Source organism: Bidens hawaiensis, unplaced genomic scaffold (genome assembly GCF_021521415.1).
Source record: "Bidens hawaiensis isolate Kalapana, Puna unplaced genomic scaffold, B.hawaiensis_p1.1 tig00027850_1, whole genome shotgun sequence".
NCBI lineage: Eukaryota > Viridiplantae > Streptophyta > Magnoliopsida > Asterales > Asteraceae > Bidens > Bidens hawaiensis.
In genome coordinates, this window is record NW_027494527.1 from 86,877 (window position 1) to 109,568 (window position 22,692).

General features: G+C 39.7%; 1 pseudogene; it reads left to right on the forward strand.

Moving 5' to 3' along the window:
* Window positions 1-9,071: 9,071 nt before the first annotated feature.
* On the forward strand, window positions 9,072-11,588 carry LOC143576034 (putative pectinesterase 14; annotated as a pseudogene).
* The last annotated feature ends 11,104 nt before the right edge of the window (window positions 11,589-22,692 follow it).

The window sequence follows — 22,692 nt, forward strand, 5'->3', positions numbered from 1 at the left end:
CAGGACACATCTTGTTTTGAAGAAATTGGTTGTTCAAACTGACCTATATATCTTTTAGAGCAAGTTCCATTCATAATTTTTTTTTCCTTCACTTGTTAGACATTATTTCTTATGACTATGTATCATTACAATTATAAATATGAATGTTTATATATTATGTGTTTAGAAGTGAAGGAAAAAATGTGTACAAGAAATTATACATGCGGGTTCTGTTGGGTTTCAACGGTGGTTCGGAACGAAAACGGTCAAGTATTTCAAATCCGTTTTAGTTAATAGTTTCGTTTCGATAAATATTAATCAATATTAATATAAGAACTTATAAACGAACTATAAAACGCTGCGGAATAAAAAACGATTAGCACGAACCAAAAACCGAAACCCAAAACCCGGATCCGATTACAACGTTACACGAGTACGATTAAACAATAATAAACAACCATAGTTAAGTTTATCGATATTTATACCTCGGTTATCGAAACCGGGTGAGACACCGAGGGCTTAACGAATAAGCTAGATCTGGACACAATCAACAACTCCGGTGGCTGCAGCGGTTCACGGCGACGGCGGACTACTCCGGCGACTGCGATTCACGGCGGCAGCCTGTTGTTCTGGTGGACAGCAGCAAACAGAAGCGGAAGTAGGCACCAGCAGCTGCAGCGGCGGTGGCTAGAAGCAGCTGCGGTGGCAGCAGACAGCAGTGCCGGCAGCGGAGCAGGCGGCGGTGGTGACTGCGGTGGCCGGAAGGCGTCGGACGGCAGCGGCGGTTGTTGGGTGGCAACAGGAGGCGCTGAACAGCAGCAGACAAGCAACTGAGCGGCTCTGGTTCAACTACAGCAGCCCGAGGACAGTAGCAACAGCTCGCCGGAAAAGCGGCGTTGCCGGAAAACGGCGGCTGTGGGCGACGTCTAGGGGCTGTGGTGGTGATGTAGGTGCAAGGGTGTGCAGCGACAACAGCAAAGACGGCCAGAAGGTAGTTTTCCCGTAAACCGGGTCGCCGGAAAAGCGGCTCGCCGGAAAAACGGTGCCGGAAGTTATGGTGGTAGTTAGGTTTTTTTTTTTTATTTTTTTTTTATAATAATACTATCTTAAACTATATATAGTAATGATATTAGGGTTTAACGATTAAACCTCATTGGGCTTTAAGCCCAAATATTAAACCAAAGCTTAATCCACCAACTTATCCTCTTAATTGATTGTGTCGGGGCCCAGTTAACGTTTAAGTGGGTTTATTTCGTTACCCCCGGTGTAACTCATACCGGATCATATTCGGGTCGGTCCTCGTTGACTTGACCCGAACCGACCATTAAATCCAACAGTCTCCCACTTGGACGGATTTGGGCCAAGTATCACAACGCTAACAGCCAGAGGCGTTCTAGCTACACATAGTTGTCCCCAACTAAATTTGACATTTTTTAAATCCATAACCAAAGTATCTTGGAATAGCTTATTGCAAGATAATGAATTTATAGTAATCGTTGTCATCTACCCTTTCTGTATAAGACATTAATTGAACAATGAGACATGGATCAAATCAATCTCATATAACGTTCAATTATTGTAATACTCGATATAGAGTCAAAGTGGTCCATTCAAACACACAGTAAGTTTGGGTGAGGCCTCACACTTTACAAGTTTGAATCAACGTGGGCGCCAATATGTCTAACTGTTACATTTTAATGTAAGAGTACAAAATCCCATCTTGACTACATACAACTCCCACTGAACTCCAGAACATTCCCAATCAATGCCTTTATGGCTGGCAGTTACGCAACAACGATTGACATGATCAAAGAATATTCCTCGGTAAACGAAAGTTCTAATATGTATCTCAGGTCTTAGGATACTAAATGAGCATACTATTATCAAAACATCTTATGATCAAGATCCATGAAGATGATTTGATGCGAGTTACATCCAACGTCATTCATAATGAGGTCTGTGAGTTTGGAAGTCAACTGCTTGAGTCCAAAGTCAGAATAGTCTTAATTCAGAATCGTTCCCACGAGTCTGACCGACTACGGATAATTTAGAATACAATATTCACGGATTAAACGTATTAAAATGAACACAGTTGTATTATTCAACATTTGCATTTAACCATTAAATCAAAAGTGAACTTAAAAGTACAACTGTTTAAATGTTCATACATCCAAATACTAAATCAAAATAAAACACTAGCAAGTCTAAGCCCGATAGCATCTGTATGCTTGTCCTGAGTCATCGGCTTAGTGAACGAGTCAGCTAGTTTTTGATCTGTGTCTACTTTGCTTATTATAATGTCACCTCATTCCAGTATTTCTCGTATATAGTGGAACTAAAAATGTGTTTGGCCATGTCATGATAATTGGGCTCTTTGGCTTGAGCAACAACACCTGTGTTATCACATATTACGTCGATCCTTTTCCTAAACTTGGAACCAGATCGAGGTTGGCTATGAATTTCTTCATCCAAGCAGTTTATGAGCGAGAAACATCTCGGTCATTCTGGAAGTCAGCGTTAGTGTAACACCTTACAGTGAGCTCTTCTTCCACTCCTCCAAACACGCTTACGAGACGTCAGGTCTAGTGCATAATATAGCGTACATGACAGAGCTAATCGCTGAAGCATATGGAATTGCTTGCATGTGCTTTGTCTCAATGTCCGTTGCCGGAGATTGCGATTTGCTAAAACGGTTCCTTTAGCAATGGAACAGCTCCTATCTAGGTGTTGTCCATTGAGAAGCGTGTCATGACTTCGCTTATGTATGTACTTTGACTTAGCCCTAGAAGTCACTTAGATCTATCTCGGTAGATCTTCTATTCCCAGAATATATGTGGCTTCTCCAAGATCTTTCATTGCAAAACAAGATTCCAACCAGTGCTTAACTCCTTTAAGCATAGGAATGTTGTTTCCAATTATCAGTATATCATACACATACAAAATGAGGAATGATATAGTGCTCCCACTAGCCTTTCTGTAAACACAAGGCTCCTCTTCATTGTTGATAAAACCAAACTCTTTGATTTTCTCATCAAGTGAAGATTCCAGCTTTGAGATGCTTGCTTAAAATTCACTTGCTCCCTATTGCCCGACCTTCGGGGTTTAGCTCAATCAAGTTCTAGACTTGATTGTCATGAATAGATTGCATCTCGGCGTTCATGGCATCTCGCCGTTTCTCAGATTCTGGATCCAAGATTGCAGATATGTAGTTAGTATCTTCGTCGCCAGACTCGGCTACTAATAAGACTTCCGGACAATCCAGATGCCATGGGTATCTAGGATTGGGTGAGAGAGTCCTAGTACTTCTGCGAACGCTCTTGTTCATGTCTGATGTATCAGCAACAACAACTTGTTGATCAGACACTCTAGCTTCTCAGCGGTTGTTTGTGGTTCTTGAATTTCTTCAAGATCGACAAAATAATCTCCAGTTCCACGATCGAGAAATTCTTTCTCGAGGAAGTGGTCTTTCCTCTTGACAGAAATCATATTTGTATCAGGATGAAAGAAGTAATAACCGCTTTGGTAGTAGTATTTGACGAATGCAGGAAACAGTCATAAGGGCGAAACTCCAAAAGGGAGTGAGGCAACTTGGTTATACACATCATCGATCGAACCATGTTTAGCAAAGTTCGATTCCTCCTCTCGCTCACGCCATTATGTTGGGGTGAGCCAGGTGGAGTGAGCTGTGAAATAATTTCACGCTCTTTTAGATGATTGTTGAACTCTAAGCTGAGATACTTTCCACCTCGATCTAATCGAAGTATCTTAATGGTTTTACCAAGTTGGTTTTCCACTTTGTTTTGAAACTCTTTGAACTTTTCGAAAGTTTCATGCTTGTGTTTCATAAGATACACATAGGCGTATCGACTATAATCGTCGATAAAAGAAACGAAGTCTCTTTCATGGTTTCTAGTCATGGTTCTGAAAGGTCCACATACATCAGTATGTATGAGTCCTAACAGATCACTTGTTCGTTCACTTTTAATAATGAAGGAGTCTTTGGCGAGTTTGCCAGCTAAGCAAGATTCACAATCGTCAAAAGAGTCCGGTCCTGTGGATTCAAGTATCCCTTCGGATTGGAGTCTTTAACTTTTGCCTTGATTATGTGGCCAAGTCGGCAATGCCATAGAATTGTATCATTGATGCCAGATCTGATACGTTTTGAAAGATTATATATACGTTATTATTAGTTTAAACATTAATCTAATATATATCAATTCAATGTTTAGCCTCGAAATATAAGATGTCATTTAAGTAAGCAGAAATAACTATGCCATTAAAACACGTACTTAAAACCTTGTTCAAACAGTAAATAAACTGAAACGATGTTGCTGGTCTAACCAGGAGCATACAAATAATTATTCAAAAGAAAAACTAGGCTGGATGGACAAGTAAAATGAAATACTCCAGTTGCCAGAGCTGGTACTCTCTTCTCATCTCCAACGATGAGTTCCATGTTGCCTTTATTCAGTTTCCTCCACTTCTCAGGCTCCTGCAAGACATTAAAGATGTGGAAATCACATCCGGTATCAAATACTCATGTGTTGCTAGAGACAGTGAAAAGTTTAATAACGTATATGGAAATACCTCGAGAAGAGCCTTCACCATTGGCTCTCTTCATCTTGATCTCAGCAAGGTATTCAGGACAGTTTCGCATCCAGTGTCCCATTTGGTTGCATCGGTAGCACTGGCGCTCCTCAGGAGGCGGCGGTAGTATCTTTGGAACCCCTTTGTTAGCATTGGTGGCACGAGGGGCAGCAATGGTAACATTCTTCTTGCCTTTACCCTTATAACCCCGGTTCTTGGGATTAGGCTTCTTGACACCAGCAGATCGAATGGTCAGAACTTGATTGGTCCTAGAAGGAATGTTCATCTCAGCCGTCTTGAGCATGTTATGAAGCTCCGGCATTGTCTTCACCCAACCATTCATGTTGAAATTCATTACGAACTGGTCGTATGAGTTGGGGAGAGAGTTGAGAATGAAATCAGATGTCATCTCATCAGGCATGGGATAATCAAGTTTCTTGAGCTGATCGATGTGCCCCTTCATCTTAAGAACATGCGCACTGACGGGAGACCCTTCTGCCATCTTGCAACTAATGAGTTGTTTCATGGTGTCGAAACGTTCTTGACGGGCTTGTTTCTGGAACATGCCCTTGAGTTGCTCAAGCATCTCATAGGCACCAAAGTCTTCCAAGCCTTTAGCAAGCTCAGAAGTCATGGTGGCTAGCATAATGCAGGAGACATCAGCCGAGTCATCCTTATGCTTCTCAAGAACTTTTCGAGCAGCGGCTGTGTTGTTTTCAGGCTCGGTTGGAACAGGTCCATCGAGAACATACATGCGCTTTGCCATGGTGAGAACAAGTCTCAAGTTGCGGTGCCATTTGATGAAGTTGGTACCGTTCAGTTTATCCTTCTCAAGGATAGTCTTAAGGGCGTAGGGTGAGTTTTCATTTGACGACATCTGATTAATTAAGCAAAAGTAAATTTAATTAGTATTTTTAACGTTGTAGACCTATTATTAATGACCCAATAACATTAATAAAATAGGAGCATGAGAATCCGGATTCCAGTTATTAAAGGCAGCTGTAGCACACAACATTAATAAGTGGTTAGGCAGACTGACAACGATTGCCAATTGTGAATAGAGCACAACTCTCGGTTATGAGGCCTATAGAGACAACGATTGTCTGTATAGATACGTTTAGCCTCATCTTTGCCCACTTTAAGTCTCCAGACAGCTTTAGCACGTAACAGGAGAGTAAAGTAATAGTTGTCCTAGTACCGTGACGTGTGAAAGGGCCGGATGTGTCAACGAAACGCTTTCACCTTGATGGGATAGGCTAGAAAACAAGTGCGGTGCTGTAGCTCCAAACACTCGAAATTTCGCAGTATGCCTCAAGCGTGACTTGTAGTAGGATTGGCATAAACTATTGGTTTTAAATTGGGATTAATTTTATAATTACCAAATAGAGTAAAAGTCAAATTTTACTGTATTTATTATCGGGACGAATTGATGAACCCTTTCATCTCTCAGGACACTTAGTTTTAAATAACCTATTAAAAACTAAGTTTGTCGCGATATGACTAACAAATTTTAAGTTAATAAAAATCTATTAAGTTATTAGTTTTGGAAATCAAAACGTTTTTAATTTGCAAAACATAATTGGTTAATAAAATATTAATTTTCAAATTTATTTGGTATTAGGTCGGTGATATTATAATCCTATTATAAACAATCCAAGCAACCACAAATAGCAAATAACAATAATATGTAAATCCTTATGGCCAAAAGGTGATCGGTCTCGCTAGGGCCAATTAGGGAGACCGATCGGGTCAAGGGGTTCACAACACAAAACAACCACAAGGATGGACTTCTTCGTGCATCCCGTCATCTTGCCCGAACTCCCACTAACTCCAAGAAATCCTTGAGCTCGTCATCGGTTATCTTCGCGTCCTTTTTATTACAAATTTATAAACTAACTATTTGCCCTATTACAAATTTGAACCATCTTTATGGCCAACAGAAAACCAAAAATAAATAATAACCGTTTACAACTTTTGAACCAATCATATGGCCAAAACAAACTCAACAATCAAACACAACCAAACAAACATAGGTCGGGGCCGGATTTACATATTCAAAATAAATAAAATTTTGGGTCGTTTTGACTTGGTCAAATAAAATAAACAAAACTTTGACCAAATCTAAAATCACCCGAAAATAAATCTAGATCAAAACTTTAAACGATTTAAAGTTTAAGATGTAGATCCGGTTTTAAACGAACCGGTATCGAATCGTACATTGTAACCGTGGCTCTGATACCACTGTTGGGTTTCACCGGTGGTTCGGAACGAAAACGGTCAAGTATTTCAACCCGTTTTAGTTAATAGTTTCGTTTCGATAAATATTAATTAATATTAATATAAGAACTTATAAACAAACTATAAAACGCAGCGGAATAAAAAACGATTAGCACGAACCAAAAACCGAAACCCAAAACCCGGATCCGATTACAACGTTACACGAGTACGATTAAACAATAATAAACAACCATAGTTAAGTTTATCGATATTTATACCTCGGTTATCGAAACCGGGTGAGACACCGAGGGCTTAACGAATAAGCTAGATCTGGACACAATCAACAACTCCGGTGGCTGCAGCGGTTCACGGCGGCGGACTACTCTGGCGACGGCGATTCACGGCGACAGCCTGTTGTTCTGGTGGACAGCAGCAAACAGAAGCGGAAGTAGGCACCAGCAGCTGCAGCGGCGGTGGCTGGAAGCAGCTGCAGTGGCAGCAGACAGCAGCGCCGACAGCGGAGCAGGGCGGCGGTGGTGACTGCGGTGGCCGGAAGGCGTTGGACGGCAGCGGAGGTTGTCGGATGGCAACAAGAGGCGCCGAACAGCAGCAGACAAGCAACTGAGCGGCTCTGGTTCAACTACAGCAGCCCGAGGACAGTAGTAACAGCTCGCCGGAAAAACGAGCTACCCGGAAAAGCGGCGTTGCCGGAAAACGACGGATTTAGGCGACGTCTAGGGGCTATGGTGGTGATGTAGGTGCAAGGGTGTGCAACGACAACATCAAAGACGGCTAGAAGGTAGTTTTCCCGTAAACCGGGTCGCCGGAAAACGGTGCCGGAGGCAGCTGCTTATGGTGGTGGTTAGGGTTTTTGTTTTTTTTTATAATAATACTATCTTAAACTATATATAGTAATAATATTAGGGTTTAACGATTAAACCCCATTGGGCTTTAAGCCCAAATGTTAAACCAAAGCTTAATCCACCAACTTATCCTCTTAATTGATTGTGTCGGGGCCCAGTTAACGTTAACGTTTAAGTGGGTTTATTTCGTTACCCCCGGTGTAACTCATACCGGATCATATTCGGGTCGGTCCGCGTTGACTTGACCCGAACCGACCATTAAATCCAACAGGTTCAAGTTGCGAAACACCCATTTTTTGTGTATTGTGGACAAAATTAACAAAATAATACTTCTGTTTGATGTTTAAGAGCACATAACTTTAACAATAAGTATGATCATAACATACGCATTCACAAAACTATGGATAGACATATCATGGGAGGTTTTAAGCACGAACGACGATCCGAATACATAAGAGATCTATACCGGCACAAGATTACAATCGTCGCTCATGGTTTGTTCTTAATGTATGGACCAAGTGATATGAGTGGTGATATGCAATGTTTAAAACTTATTTTAAGACAAGATCAAGAACGACTGGTAGAGAGCGATAACTTATAAATGTATTATGTATTGAAAGCCAACTTTCTTCCCTTACTCATCTCTTGGACCAAGTGATTTGGTCGGGTTCAAAAGATACGTGGAGTTGGGTTTTTGATAACCAAAATGATTTTTATGTAAAAGAGGCGAGAAAAGCTATCGAAATGAGAATCCTCCAAGATGCTTATTCTCCGACCTGTTGGAACAAAGGTGTCCCTATAAAAGTCAACGTTTTCACCTGGAGACTTTTACTTGACAGACTGCAGACCCGAGTGAATATTTTTAACAAGGGTATTGACATACCTTTTATATAATTATGTGCCCGTTCTGTGCGAATGATTTGGAAATTGTGGAGCACTTATTTTCTACTTGCCATATCGCTTCTCGTGCTTGGAGATCAATTATGGTTTGGCTAGACAATAACGGTCCCTTGGTGTTGAAGCCGGAAAATATGGCAACTTGGTTAGATTCACTTAAGTGTTCCATAATTAAAAAAACATGTGGTGGAAGGTATTATTTACACGTACCGTTGGGTGATTTGGAAGACTCGGAGTGAGGCTCTATTCAAGGCTAACGATTTGAAGACGGCACTAGTTATTTTATTCGGTTTCACACTTTTATTTTTGTAAATAGTTAATCCTACACACTAAAATTCAAAGTTTTATGGGCTGATCGAGTGGTTAAAGAACCCTCTTCTTCTAATGTAGTTGTTTAATGTTTTGTTAACCTTTTCTATCCATCATCGTTTTTAATATAATTTTAGCTGTCTTAAAAACTGCATCATGCATTCATGAAACTTGAGAGAAAAAAAAATAATGGACTAAGCCTAGTTTGGAGGTCACAGTCTGCTTAGACTCTTATGTATATATAAGAACATACCCCACAACAATTCTTAATCACAACCCTTTGGTCCAAAAACATGAACACTAAAAGAAGCATATTATTTTGGCTATCTGTCACTGCAATTGCTCTCCTTTCTATCTTCACCCGAAATATAAACATAATTACTCCCATCTCTTTACAAATCTTTAAAATCACTTCTATCAAAAGTGTTTTTGATCAAAGTGGATTATTTCATGACTTCTTGTCTTTCATACACCAACTTTTCGGCTATATTTATAGGCTGCTTCCCTGCGATGAAACAAAGTGGAAATCTCCACTCATAGCAAAATACGGGGTGGCACTTACGTTAACTGTTGATCAAAAGGGTTGCGGCAAATTCAATAGTCTTCAAAAGGCGGTGGACGCTGTTCCAGATAACGCACCAAAACCAACACTTATCATAGTTGATGCAGGCTTATACAGTTAATACATATTTGTGTAGTTGTGCCGACTTATGCAGAGGTGGAACCAAGAGGGCCATTGACCCACCAGCCGTGACACGAATTTGTTGGATTTCTATATATAAAATCTGAGTTTTTCTTAAAACATGAGTTCTACCCTCTAATTGTAACCGTTGGAGAAAAGAATCCTATGATGACACACTAAAAAGTTTAAGTTCCGCCAATGTAGAAGTTGTGTGTCAAAATCTGTGCTTAATATGTGTTAAATTTGTTACTAGCTCCAAGAACATTTTATTGTTTTGTCAGGGAGAAAGTAAATGTGAAAAAAACTAAATCCAATTTGATAATTCAAGGCCAGGGTTTTGCCAATACATTCATTATTTGGAACGACACTGCGGCTAAAACTAATGGCACTGTCTACAGCTACTCGGTGTTTATTCTCCAAAGTTTATCGCTCACGACATCAGCTTTAAGGTAACTTATAAATTACCATGTAAGTAAATCATTGGAAGTTTTATTGTTCTTAATAAATATTCAAGATTGATATGCTTGTTTCGCTCTGGAATGATAAAGAACGAAGCTCCTCCTCCGGGTCCAGGCACGATTGGAGCCCAAGCGGTTGCATTCAGAATCAGTGCCGATCAAGCAGCTTTCTATAGTTTTGGATTTTATGGATTTCAAGATACTCTTTTTGCTGAGTCAGGAAGACATTATTTCAAAAACTGTTTTATTGAAGGAACAATAGATTATATCTTTGGAAATGGTATATCACTCTATGAGGTATAGTTCTTCATCACACATTATTCAGTCTATTGCTCCTAGGATCAACCACAAATCTTTCGCCGACATATATTTTAGAAATTAAAATATAAAATATTGATGTTCTCCTATAAATCGAAATAACGCGTCTATAAATCATATTCCCAATTTTAATTTTAATCCAAATTTGTAATATAACATACAAAATATGTTCATACAATAACAAACTATCTGTTTTCTAGTAGTGCTACTATATTTCTTTTATTTTTTTAAATTTAAACATATTCTACATGTTTATAAAGTATAAACACCTTGACAACAAGTTATATATATATATATATTCCTAAACCGTGTAGGAAATAAGAAGTGTACAACCTGTATATTTGTTGTAGTAAAGAAGGCATAGATGGACAAATGTTGAGGTTTTTAAACCATTTTTCTTTAATATTTCTTTTAGGATTGTACGCTGAACTCTGTGGCATCCGGGCCAGGGATCAATGGAGCGATAGCAGCCCAACATCGGGCTTCGTTGCAGGAAAAGACCGGGTTTTCGTTTGTGAACTGTAAGATTCAAGGACAGGGTAAAATTTGGCTTGGGAGGGCTTGGGGTCTTTATTCAACTACCGTGTTCATAAAAACTTTCATGCCTGCTATTGTTACTCCGGAAGGTTGGAATGACTGGAAAGACCCTTCAAGGGATCAGTTAAGGCTGTTTTAAACTTTTAGATTTATGTAGCATGATTTTGTGACTTGTGCATACAAAATTATTGAAAAAGATAACTATTCAAGATTTTAGATATCAATCCTATGTTAATCATTGTTATTAACATATATTGTGTCTAATGTTTGAATGTTTTTTCAGGAAAGTAATATTTGGAGAACATGCATGCTCGGGTCCTGGATCAGATTTCAAAGGTATGGTGAAGTATGCAAAACAGTTAAGTGTAGCGGATGCAACTCCTTACATGAGTATTGCTTACATTGATGGAAAAGATTGGCTTATTCCATAACATCAAGAACATTTAGACGCACATATTCGATTTATTTCATGTAGCATAGAACTTTTATTACCATGTCATTGTATTTTCTTTGGCAACATAACAGAAAAGTGTTGGATGAATTTATTGTTAGTCCGATATAGAATAGTTGCACGAATGACTCATTCATATGATATGGATGACAAGGGCACTCACAAAATCTCTCAAAATCGTTCAAGGTAACACGCTTAAGGCATGCAATTATCGTTAGGTAGAGAAAAAGCATAGAGTTCCTTACAAGCTTGTTAATCCTTAAAACACACTTAACGCGTGCATGTATTCTTTGGCGGTACTGACATGAAAGATAAAACACTTAACATATAGACATAGAGTTTCCTTGCATATAACTGCAAAACTGGTATAAAACAGAGTTTCCTTGCAACGTAGTTCGATTTGGAAAACCTACATATGGTAACAAATACATCAGAATTCAGAAATCCTAATAAATATATACAATGATCAGCCATAACAATGTTAACAAGCTAATACTAGTATAATCCAATACTTTAAAGAGGCCCAGTGACACTTGGGGGGGATTAGTGGGCTATGTTAAAAGAATTTTCTTTTACACCATTTTTTTTCCTCTTAACATGGGATGGAAACATGTTTTTATTTAATTTTTTCTACAGAAGATTTTTAAATAAAATTTTGAGGTGTGTATCTCTTTTCTTATTCACTTATCAGAGAAAGATGATTATTACCGAACAATTTGTATTCGTAAAACTAGAATAATAAGATTCATCTAATTTTTCTGTTAGAAACCCAAAAATGGGTGGACTTACAACTTACAAGCCTTAACAATTTATATTCGAATGAACAAACTTTGTTTCATGTCTTCATGAGACATGAGTGGAGTACTTACCACCTACAAAGGTGCAGAAATAACCGAACCCGCAACCGGACCAAAAAAAACCCGGAATGGGTTTATTTATACCGGAACCCGTACCCCTAGGTTACGGATAGGGTATGCATTTCAGTATCAAAACCCATACCCGAACAGGACCTGATTTGTACACAGTAATACCCAAAAACCGAAACCGGTTCCATACCCGGAACCGGGTTTTTCAAATACCTGAAATTACCCGAAAAATACTTGAAAAATATCCGAAAAATACACCTAAAAAGTGCAACTCCTTGAATATCCAATCTATACCCGGAAAAAAGCCCGAAAAAAACCTCGAAAATAAGGTTTTTTCAATACCCGGAAATAGGGTATTCAAATATCCGGTTTTAGTCACCAACCCGAATCCGATACATATGGTATGGTTTTAGAGACAATACCCGGACCTGACCCGCGTATTGCCAACGATTTTCCAATACCTGGTCATACCCGAACCCGATTCATTACCCGAACCTGGGTATTTGAAAAAGCCTGATTTGTGCACCTCTATCTACAAGTAGAGGTGCACAACAAACCCGAACCAAGAACCTAACCGGATTTTTTATACCCGGGGTTTTAATACCCGAACATACCCGCATGGTACGGACAGGGTATGCATTTCGGTACTAAAACCCGAACCCGAATTGAACCCTATTTGTACCCGGTAATACCCGAAAATCCGAACCGGTTCCATACCGGGAACCAATTTTTTCCAATACCCAAAACCGGGTATTTAAAATACCCGATTTACACCCGAAAAATACCTTAAAGATACCCGAAAAATACCCCTAAAAAGTGCAACCTCTTAGAAAATCCAATATATACTCGACAAATACCCGAAAAAACCCGAAAATAGGGTTTTTTTCAATACCCTGAAGTAGGGTATTCAAATACACGGTTTTAGAATACCCAGTTCTATACCCGACCTGAACCCGATGCATAGGGTATGATTTTTAGAGACAATACACAGACCTGAACCCGACTCGGGTATTACCAATACCCGATTTTCCAGTATCCGGCCATACCCGAACCTGGTTCCATACCCGAAACCGGGCATTTGAAAAACCCGATTTTTGCACCTTTACGGCTCTACCTACAAGCCTTGAGACCAGCCCACATAAAGGTCTAACCAGGCCCAATAGTTAAGCCCAAATTCAGTCATCAAGGCCTCAACCCTCAACGGCTCCCATTTGCCCGTCTATATTTCGCAGGGTATTGACATGTTCTCTTTTAAGTACAAAAATAGAGTTAAGTGTCATTTTAGTACCTATGGTTTGGTCAACTACGCAACTTTAGTACTTATTCTTTATTTTGTGCAAATGAGTACCTCAGTTTCAAAAAACTTGCATTTTTAGTACTTTTTTAACCTCGTCTATTTTTTTCGTTAAGTCAGGGATAATTTGGTAACTTTGTTATTTTCTTTTTTTTCTCTTTTCTTTTAAACTCTTATATCTTGTAAACCCTAAATCCTCAAATCATAACGTCAAAATCCAAATCCTAGAACCCAAAATATCGTAAAAATTCAAACTCAATGACGATATGGAGAAAGGGTTTGGGGATTTAGGATTTGGATTTTGATGTTATGATTTGGGGATTTAGGGTTTACAAGATATAAGCGTTTAAAAGAAGAGAAAAAAACAAAGAAAATAACGAAGTTACCACATTATCCCTGACTTAACGGAAAAAATAAACGGGGTTAGAAAAAAGCACTTGTACTAAAATGGTACTTAACTCTACATAAATATTATATACATATATATATATATATATATATATATATATATATATATATATATATATTAAGATCATACCTAGTTTTGGGTGCGGATTTTTATCCTCGGAATTGAGCTTAACTTAAGGATGTCGACTTAAACGGTTATTCTGAGGAAGGTACGTTGACTAATTCAATTGTCCTATATTAGCTAACTGTTTTGCAGATAAGAGCACGTGTTAAATATGTTTATAAGAACGTGGATTGCAACGGAATACTACTTGAAATTCGTCAACAAACAACGTGGGCGGTAACGGCTTATTGAAGAAGTAGTCTAGGGTTTCCGGAATAATCGGAATAACAGTTGTAATCTTCTTATTATATATTGAGCTGATAATATCGATAGGTCACACACACTTCACTCCTCTAGGTACTAGCATACATTGTAACACTTAGTTTGCGATCACTTGTCAGCTCCAATCTTTGTAATCACCGATTTTGTTATTAATAATATTGACGGTGATAGTTTTCACCGTCCGGGGGTTTTTTGTGCCGGAGATCATAATAATCAAGCGTTAATTCGACAAAAAGTTAAGTTCATAATCCTTAACCGAAGCAATTCGACTAAGGATTAAGTTGTAAACTCTTGATCGGAAAGAAGATTATCATAATCAAGGGTTTTTTCCCTCATAATCATATCTTTGTGTTCGATATCACCATCATTAATCACTCCACCTCACGCACTAATTTGATCAAAAGTTGCTTTGTCAATTTTTGACCGAAACAATTTGGCGCCCACCGTGGGGCAAACGGTGCTTTGATCACTATTCACTCTCAAACTAAACCCTACTCTCAATATCCACAACATGTCTTCACAACCCAAGATTGTTTTCATCTTCTTCCGCAGCCTTAGAATCCTCAGCGAGGCCGCCCATGCCTCCTCCTGCTGGTGGTATCCCGAAGAAGCCTGATAACGTCCAAAAGAAGACTGCTACTCCTGTGTTCTCGGGATCAAAACCATCTTCCCAGGATCCCATCATGGTGTCCAATAACGACCTTCTGTCTCTGTATAGACGGCTACAGGAACAGATGGATCGCCAGAACAAGACCAACCAGATGCTCGTGAGGGTAGAAGATTTCAAGAAAGCCAAGAAGCCGACGGAAGAATTCACACCACTAATCCCGAGATCTCTGGATTTCACTCCTCCAGGATCCTCAGGATTGGTGTATCCAGAGCCAACCACGGCGTAAAACTCTGGACCCCCATCTTTCCAGCATTTGGGGTCTGCGGGATTGCACTTATCTGGATCTCAAGGATACCCGTATGCGTCATTTGCTGGGCCTTTTCAACATGCAGGATCCTTAGGATCGTCGTAGCCGGGAGGACCCTTTCGATTGTTCCAACAGTCTAGGTCCTCAGGATTGTTCTAACAGTCTGGATCGTCAGGATTGTTTCAACAATCCGGATTCTCAGGATTGTTCCATCAGGCTGGTCCTTATCAGCAGATGGTATCTTCAGGATTAGCTTAAGCTCAGCAGCCCTCAGGATCCTCTGATGTGCACCAGGGAGACTTTATACCGATGCAGGCTAACACTCCAACTGCTCCGCTTACCTACCCTGGAAATACTATGTTTGGGAATACGATATACAACACCCAGACCACTCCTCAGAATATTAATCAGGGTAACTCTTTCAATACGATTCCTTTTAATGCTAATCAAGGATTTTTGTAGGATATAGGCATAAGTTCGAGTTTAGCCCGAGAATTACAAAAACTTAAGGACATGATATCGAATGTCCCGGCGTAATCCGTCCCATAGCTGAAGTCCCCACTGATAGTCACAGGATATCCCGGTTTGTGCCATCAATTAGCGACGTACAGATCCCAAAACGGTTTCAAACCCCAAATATGAAACTATATGATGGCTCAACGGATCCTGAGGAACACAACGCACAATATAGAGAACGTATGGAGATCAATCCAATCCCTATGGAAATCAAAGAGGCATGTCTTTGCAAAGGGTTTGGGTCTACCTTGACCGGAGCAGCCATGAAATGGCTACTGAGTATTCCTCCTAACACTATCAATTCTTTTTCTCATTTAGTTAACATGTTTAATAACCAGTTTTCTTGCAGTAGAACTTTTGAGAAAATGACAGGTGATCATTATAGGGTTACCCAGAATCCTGGGGAATCCTTGAGAGATTTTATTACCAGGTTTAGTAAGGAGTCGGTGGAAATCCCAAATCTGAACCCAGCTTCAGCAGTGGAAGCTCTCAAGTTGGGGTTAGAAAAAGGCTCATCTTTCTATGATGATCTCGTTATGACTCCATGCAGGTCTTTAAACGAAGCAAGAAGCAGAGCTCTGAGGTTTATCAGGCTAGAAGATGACAAGAAAAACTCTAAGGCCGATATCCCGAAGTATGATCAGACGAACAGGAAATTCGAATCCCCGGGAAAATCATATCGAGCAAAGCCTTACTACAAGCCTGATAACCCCAAGATTAATGCAGTAGATGAGGAAAATGATGAAGAATATCCTAAGATATCTGAATATTATTTTTCTGTTGATATTGGTGGATTAATGTGTGCCATGCAGGATTTAGGTGAGAAAGCCAGGTGGCCAAGGAAAGTGGAGAAACCAGGATCCTGGAAGGACAAATCAAAATGGTGTGCTTTCCACGAAGACTTTGGGCACTTGACCGATGATTGCATTGCACTCAGAAGGGAGATCAGCTATCTTCTCAGCAAGGGCCACTTGAAAGAGCTACTTGGCAAGAAGAAGGGAAGAGAGCAGAATCCCGAGAAAATTCCTGAAAAGCCAAATCCTCCACCAACAGATGCAAGAACAATCATGTTCATATCCGGAGGATCCGACATCTGTGGAACCTCTTATTCTGCTGCAAAGAGAAATGCTAACCAAAGAAAGTTAGAAGTGGCTGACAGGCCAACAAAGACATCTATTCTCACTAAAGAGAGGATTATATCCTTCGATGAAAGTGATAAGAGTCGATGTTCAAGATCCTCACAACGATAGTCTGGTAATAACTTTATATGTGGCTAACCATTATGTGCGCATGATCCTCATAGATGGTGGGAGCTCTGTCAACATTATTCAATTAGATGTGCTGAAAAAGATGAATATTCCTGAGGATGAGATCGTCCCCAGTTTCTCAGTATTGGTTGGATTCAGTGGAGAAACTAAGAACACTATTGGGGAGATTAAGCTCCCAATATATGTCGAAGGGGTAAATAAAATGCAAAAATTTTGTGTTATTGACTATTTATCTTGTTGCAATATTATATTAGGCAGGCCCTGGATACACAAGATGAAAGCAGTTCCCTCCACTTATCACCAATGTGTGAAACTCCCAAGTCCGTGGGGAGTTATCAAAATCATCAGTGACCAATAAGACACCAAGAATTGCTACACATCTTCCATGAAGTGTACTGCCAAACCCCAGCAGGTGTAGCAATTACAGAAGCCAACACGAGGCGTAATGGAGGCTAGGGAAAAAGAAATTAAATAAGTACCTCTTTATCCCGAGGATCCTGAAGTCAAAGTGCTGATAGGAACTAGCATTCCTGAGGATATCGAGTCGAGATTGCTCGATTTCCTCAAATCAAGGCTGTCAATATTTGCATGGAAACATGAAGATATGACAGGTATTTCCAAAGATATTATAACACATAAACTTGGAATTGATAATTCTTTCAGGCCAATCCGTCAAAAAAGAAGAAAATTTGCACCTGAAAGAAACATAATTATTCAAGAAGAAGTAGAAAGACTCTTGAAGGCAAAAATGATTAGGGAAGTTCAATATCCCCGATGGTTAGCAAATGTGGTGGTTGTACAGAAAAAGAATGGCAAATGAAGAGTTTGTGTAGATTTCACAGACTTGAATAAGGCTTGTCCTAAAGATCCATTCCCTCTACCACACATCGATTCAATGGTGGATGCTACAGCTGGCCACGAGATGCTAACATTTATGGACGCATCCTCAGGATTTCAGCAAATCCAGATGGAGCCCTCAGATCAAGAAGATACGGCCTTCATGACCCCCACAGGTATTTATTGTTATATTGTTATGCCCTTTGGGCTTAGAAATGCAGGTGCAACCTATCAGAGGTTAGTTAACATGATGTTCAAAGAGCAACTGGGGGACACGATGGAGGTCTATATTGACGATATGATGGTGAAGTCCAAGAAAGCTGAAGATCACCTTCAAGACCTCAAGACAGCATTTGATATCCTCGACAAATACAACATGAATCTAAATCCTTCGAAATGCCATTTCGGAGTGAAGGCTGGCAAATTCTTGGGATACATGGTCACCAAAAGGGGGATAGAGGCAAGTACGGAACAGATACAAGCTATCCTGAATCTGAAATCCCCAGAATCAGTTAAGGATGTTCAAAGGCTGACCGGCAGGATAGCGGCACTCAACAGATTCATATCCAAATCCTCAGAAAAGTGCAAAGAATTTTACGATATCCTGAAGAAAAACAAGAGGTTCGAGTGGACCAGTAAGCATGAGGAAGCTTATCATCCTTAAAAGCTTATCTTTCTTCTGCTTCTCTACTGGTAAAACCCGAGGAAGGTGAATCTCTATCTCTATATCTTGCTATATCAAATAATGCTATAAGTGCAGTTTTGGCTAAGGATCTCGAAGGTCAACAACATCCAATATATTATGTAAGTAAAAGTCTTTTGGATGCTGAAACCAGGTATTCTTATCTTGAGAAATTAATTTTAGGACTTATTATGGCATCTACTAAACTTAGACATTATTTTGAAACTCACCCTATATGTGTTAAAACTAATTATCCTATTAAGTCTGTTTTGAGAAAACCAGAAATGTCAGGTAGAATGGCAAAATGGGCAGTAAAGCTAAGTGCATATGATATAACATATGAACCTAGGACTGCTATCAAATCCTAGGCATTAGCAGACTTTGTGGCTGATTTCACCAGTGAACTTAAAGTAAAAGCAGACTTGGAAGTCCAACAACTCGAAGAAACCAAAGATAAGTGGACTCTATACACTGATGGTGCTTCAAATGTTAGAGGGACAGGTCTCGGAATTCTGCTGAAATCGCCACAGGGGGACATTATACCTCAATCCATATCCTGCGGATTTCAAGCCACAAATAATGAGGCAGAATATGAAGCTTTGATAACAGGATTACAATTAGCAATCGACATGAAAATCAGGTTTATTCAAGTATATGTTGATTCATTATTATTAACTAATCATTTTAATGGTTCATACACTGTTAGAGGAGAAAGACTAATGAAATACCTAGAGCTAGTTAAGAATCTAGCAAAGTGTTTCGAAATGTTTGATATTTCACAGGTACCTAAGGAAGAGAATGTGGAAGCAGACGCCCTAGCATATTTAGCTTCATCCTTTAGGATACCAGAAGGTATCAAGATCCCTATCGTACATATCCTGAGCCCAGCAATAGAAGAACAAGGTTTCAATGAAATATCAGAAGATGGTAGAGATATGGGAGTCACGAATCCTGAGGATAATGAAAGTTCTTGGATTATCCCAATCAAGGAATATATTCAGGATGGGGTTATCCCCAAGGATGAAAACCCAAGAGCTTTTCGCACAAAGATAATCCCATATACTATAATGAATGATATATTATACAAAAAATCTCTTGCAGGACCATATCTTAGGTGCTTGGAGAAGGCAGAAGCTCAAGAAGTTCTTCAAGATATCCATGATAGAGATTGTGGGAATCACACTGGGGGCAGAGCACTATTCTCCAAAATCCTGAGGACGGGGTATTTCTGGCCAACGATGAAGAGGGATGATATGATTTATTCTCAGAAATGTGATGCATGCCAGAGACATAGCAACATTTTGCACCAGCCAGCAGAACCATTATATCCTATCATATCCCCTTGACCTTTCATGAAGTGGGGAATGGATATCGTAGGGAAACTACCAAGAGCTCCAGGAGGAAAAGTCTTTATGTTGGCTATGACAGATTATTTCTCAAAGTGGATTGAAGCAGAAGCCTTTGTTCAAGTCAGAGAAAAAGAAGTTATCTCATTCATCAAGCGCAATATCCTGACAAGATTTGGGATCCCGGCAGAGATAGCGTATGACAATGGCTCGCAATTCATCGGCAAGAGAACAACTAACTTCTGTGCCAGTTGGGGAATCAAGATGATCACATCAACACCTGTCCACCCTCAGGCTAATGGACAGGCTGAATCAAGCAACAAAATCATTATCAATAACCTCAAGAAAAAGTTGGGGTCTAAGAAAGGAAAGTGGGCCGAGGAACTACCTTTTGTTCTTTGGGCAGATAGGACCACTTCAAAGAATGCTACAGGTTAGACTCCTTTCTCATTAGTATTTGGAGCTGAAGCAGTTATCCCCATAGAGATGGTTATCCCGACGGCCAAAGTCAGTCATCAAAATCCCGAAGATAATACTCGAAGTCTACTTGAAGATCTAGATGCGGTAGAAGAACTCCGGAATTTGGCAAAGATCAGAATGGCTTCTTATCAACAGTAGATAGCGGAGTCCTACAACAAGAATATCAGAGTTCGAAGGTTTCAAGAAGGGGATTTGGTTATCCGAAAAGCTTTTCAAAATACTACCAATCCTTCGGATGGCAAGCTCGCACCAAAGTGGGAAGGTCCTTACTTGATCGATTCAGAAGCAGGAAAGGGGGCATACAAATTGTCTACTTTGGATGGTAACTTTCTACCAAGGGCTTGGAATGCTATACATCTCAAAAAGTATTTTATGTAAGATTTCTATCCTGAGGATAACTGTTATACTAAACAGTCAAGGTATGTACTCATACTTATACTTTTATTCATTTTTTAATATTATTATTCTTCAAACAAGGTACTGACTTAAGCATCGGAGGGGTGTTAGCAAGGCTAACACCCACCCCTCACTTAGAATTGACTGTTTTGTAGACATGAGAGAATAAAGTTGAATTGGGCCTTCGTCGCCAGTATCTGAAGGCCTCTTTGCCAGGTTATCCTTAAGGTATAAGGGGTTTTCACCTCTTCTAAGGTTTGAGGGATTTTCATCTCTTCTTAAGTCGCCTGTAGAGCACGATTATTCAGCCTTAGTTTGAGAGGCAGGGCCAGCACATGAAATATAGTGACTTGTTACCTCGTTATCCTCGGCTATTGGTTTGGATCTTGAGGTTTAAGGGATCTTCATCTCTTCTTAAGACGCCTGTAGCGCATGATTTATTCGGCCTTAGTTTGAGAGGCGGGGCCAGCACATGAAATATAGTGACTTGTTACCTCGTTATCCTCGGCTATTGGTTTGGATCTTGAGGTTTAAGGGATCTTCATCTCTTCTTAAGACGCCTGTAGCGCATGATTTATTCGGCCTTAGTTTGAGAGGCGGGGCCAGGACATGAAATATAGTGACTTGTTACCTCGTTATCCTCGGCTATTGGTTTGAATCACAAGTTTATGGTAGACGTACCATAATCTAAGGTTAAAGAGATTTACATCTCTTCTAAAGGCCCTCGTCGCCAGTTCATTCTTAAGGTTTAAGAGATTACATCTCTTCTAAAAGGCCTAGTCGCAAGTCCGTTTATAGTGGTTTAAGAGATTTTTCATCTCTTCTAAAGGGCCTTGTCGCCAGTTTATTTGGGCCTTATCGCCAAAATTTTTAAATATTTTCAGGATAATGCTAATGTCAGAATTCTATATCCCCAGGATTAGAAGAATATTCTAAACAATGATCTTATTGCAAGGATAAGACGATCTGGACAATTTCCAGATTAATTAATACACGGTTCTGGTATGATTTACTATTTGCAAGTATTATCTTTCATATTATTTAAAGTTTATGACTTGATATTGGTTTATTGGTAAAACTTAAACTATTACTTAAAGATTTTTCATAAAACATATAATTTTTCTAAGAGTGGAAAAAGTAAAAGGATACCAATATAAGTCATAAAAAGCAGTACTAATATTATAATGCAGGAAGAGATAGTCCGGGTTTCACTCAAAACGGAGCCCATCCACCCGAACTATCATAATTGTTCTAAATGCAGAAAGTAAAAGATAGTTTGGGCTTCGTCCTGAACCAGGATACCTCCACCCAAACCATTATCCTAAGCATACTACATTATCCATACATAACCAAAATAGAAATTGTTCGAAACAACCATTCAAAACACATAAAAACAACCTGGAAACCAGGTTCAAACCTTCCCACCTTCAGTATTGTCACCTTCCTTCTTCTCCAAATCCGTCGCCTCCCCAGCCTTAGTCTCCTTCACATTCTCACTAGCTCCAGCATCCTTGACCACCTCAGAAGTCCCAGCCGTCTCATCCTCTTCAATATTCTCCCCCCCCCCCTTAGCATCTTGAGATTTTTCTTCCAAGCAACGGAATTCCAAGACTCCATCACATGACCCTTCGCTTGTGCTTCCTCGGACATCTTGATCATCGACTCAAAAATGCTGGCGGCTGCACACTTCTTAGCATCCTCAAGAAACTCAGTCTTCTCTGACTCAAATGAGGCTTTGAGATCCGAAATCTCTTTGTCCTTCTTTTTGAGCAGCTTATCCTTGGTGTTAACAGCCTGTAGAAGGTCGGCGAGCTTGGCTTCGGCCTCTTTCTTGGACAATTCAGCATCTTGGGATATCTGATGGTAACTTTCGGTTTTCTGTTATTCCCAAATTAATATTAGTTTTTCTGCAGATTACTATTTTAAGGATAAGCAAAAAGTACTTACTGTTCCAAGAAAGTTAGCAAGAGCTTGAAGCTTCTCTACAGCATCGGAGGTG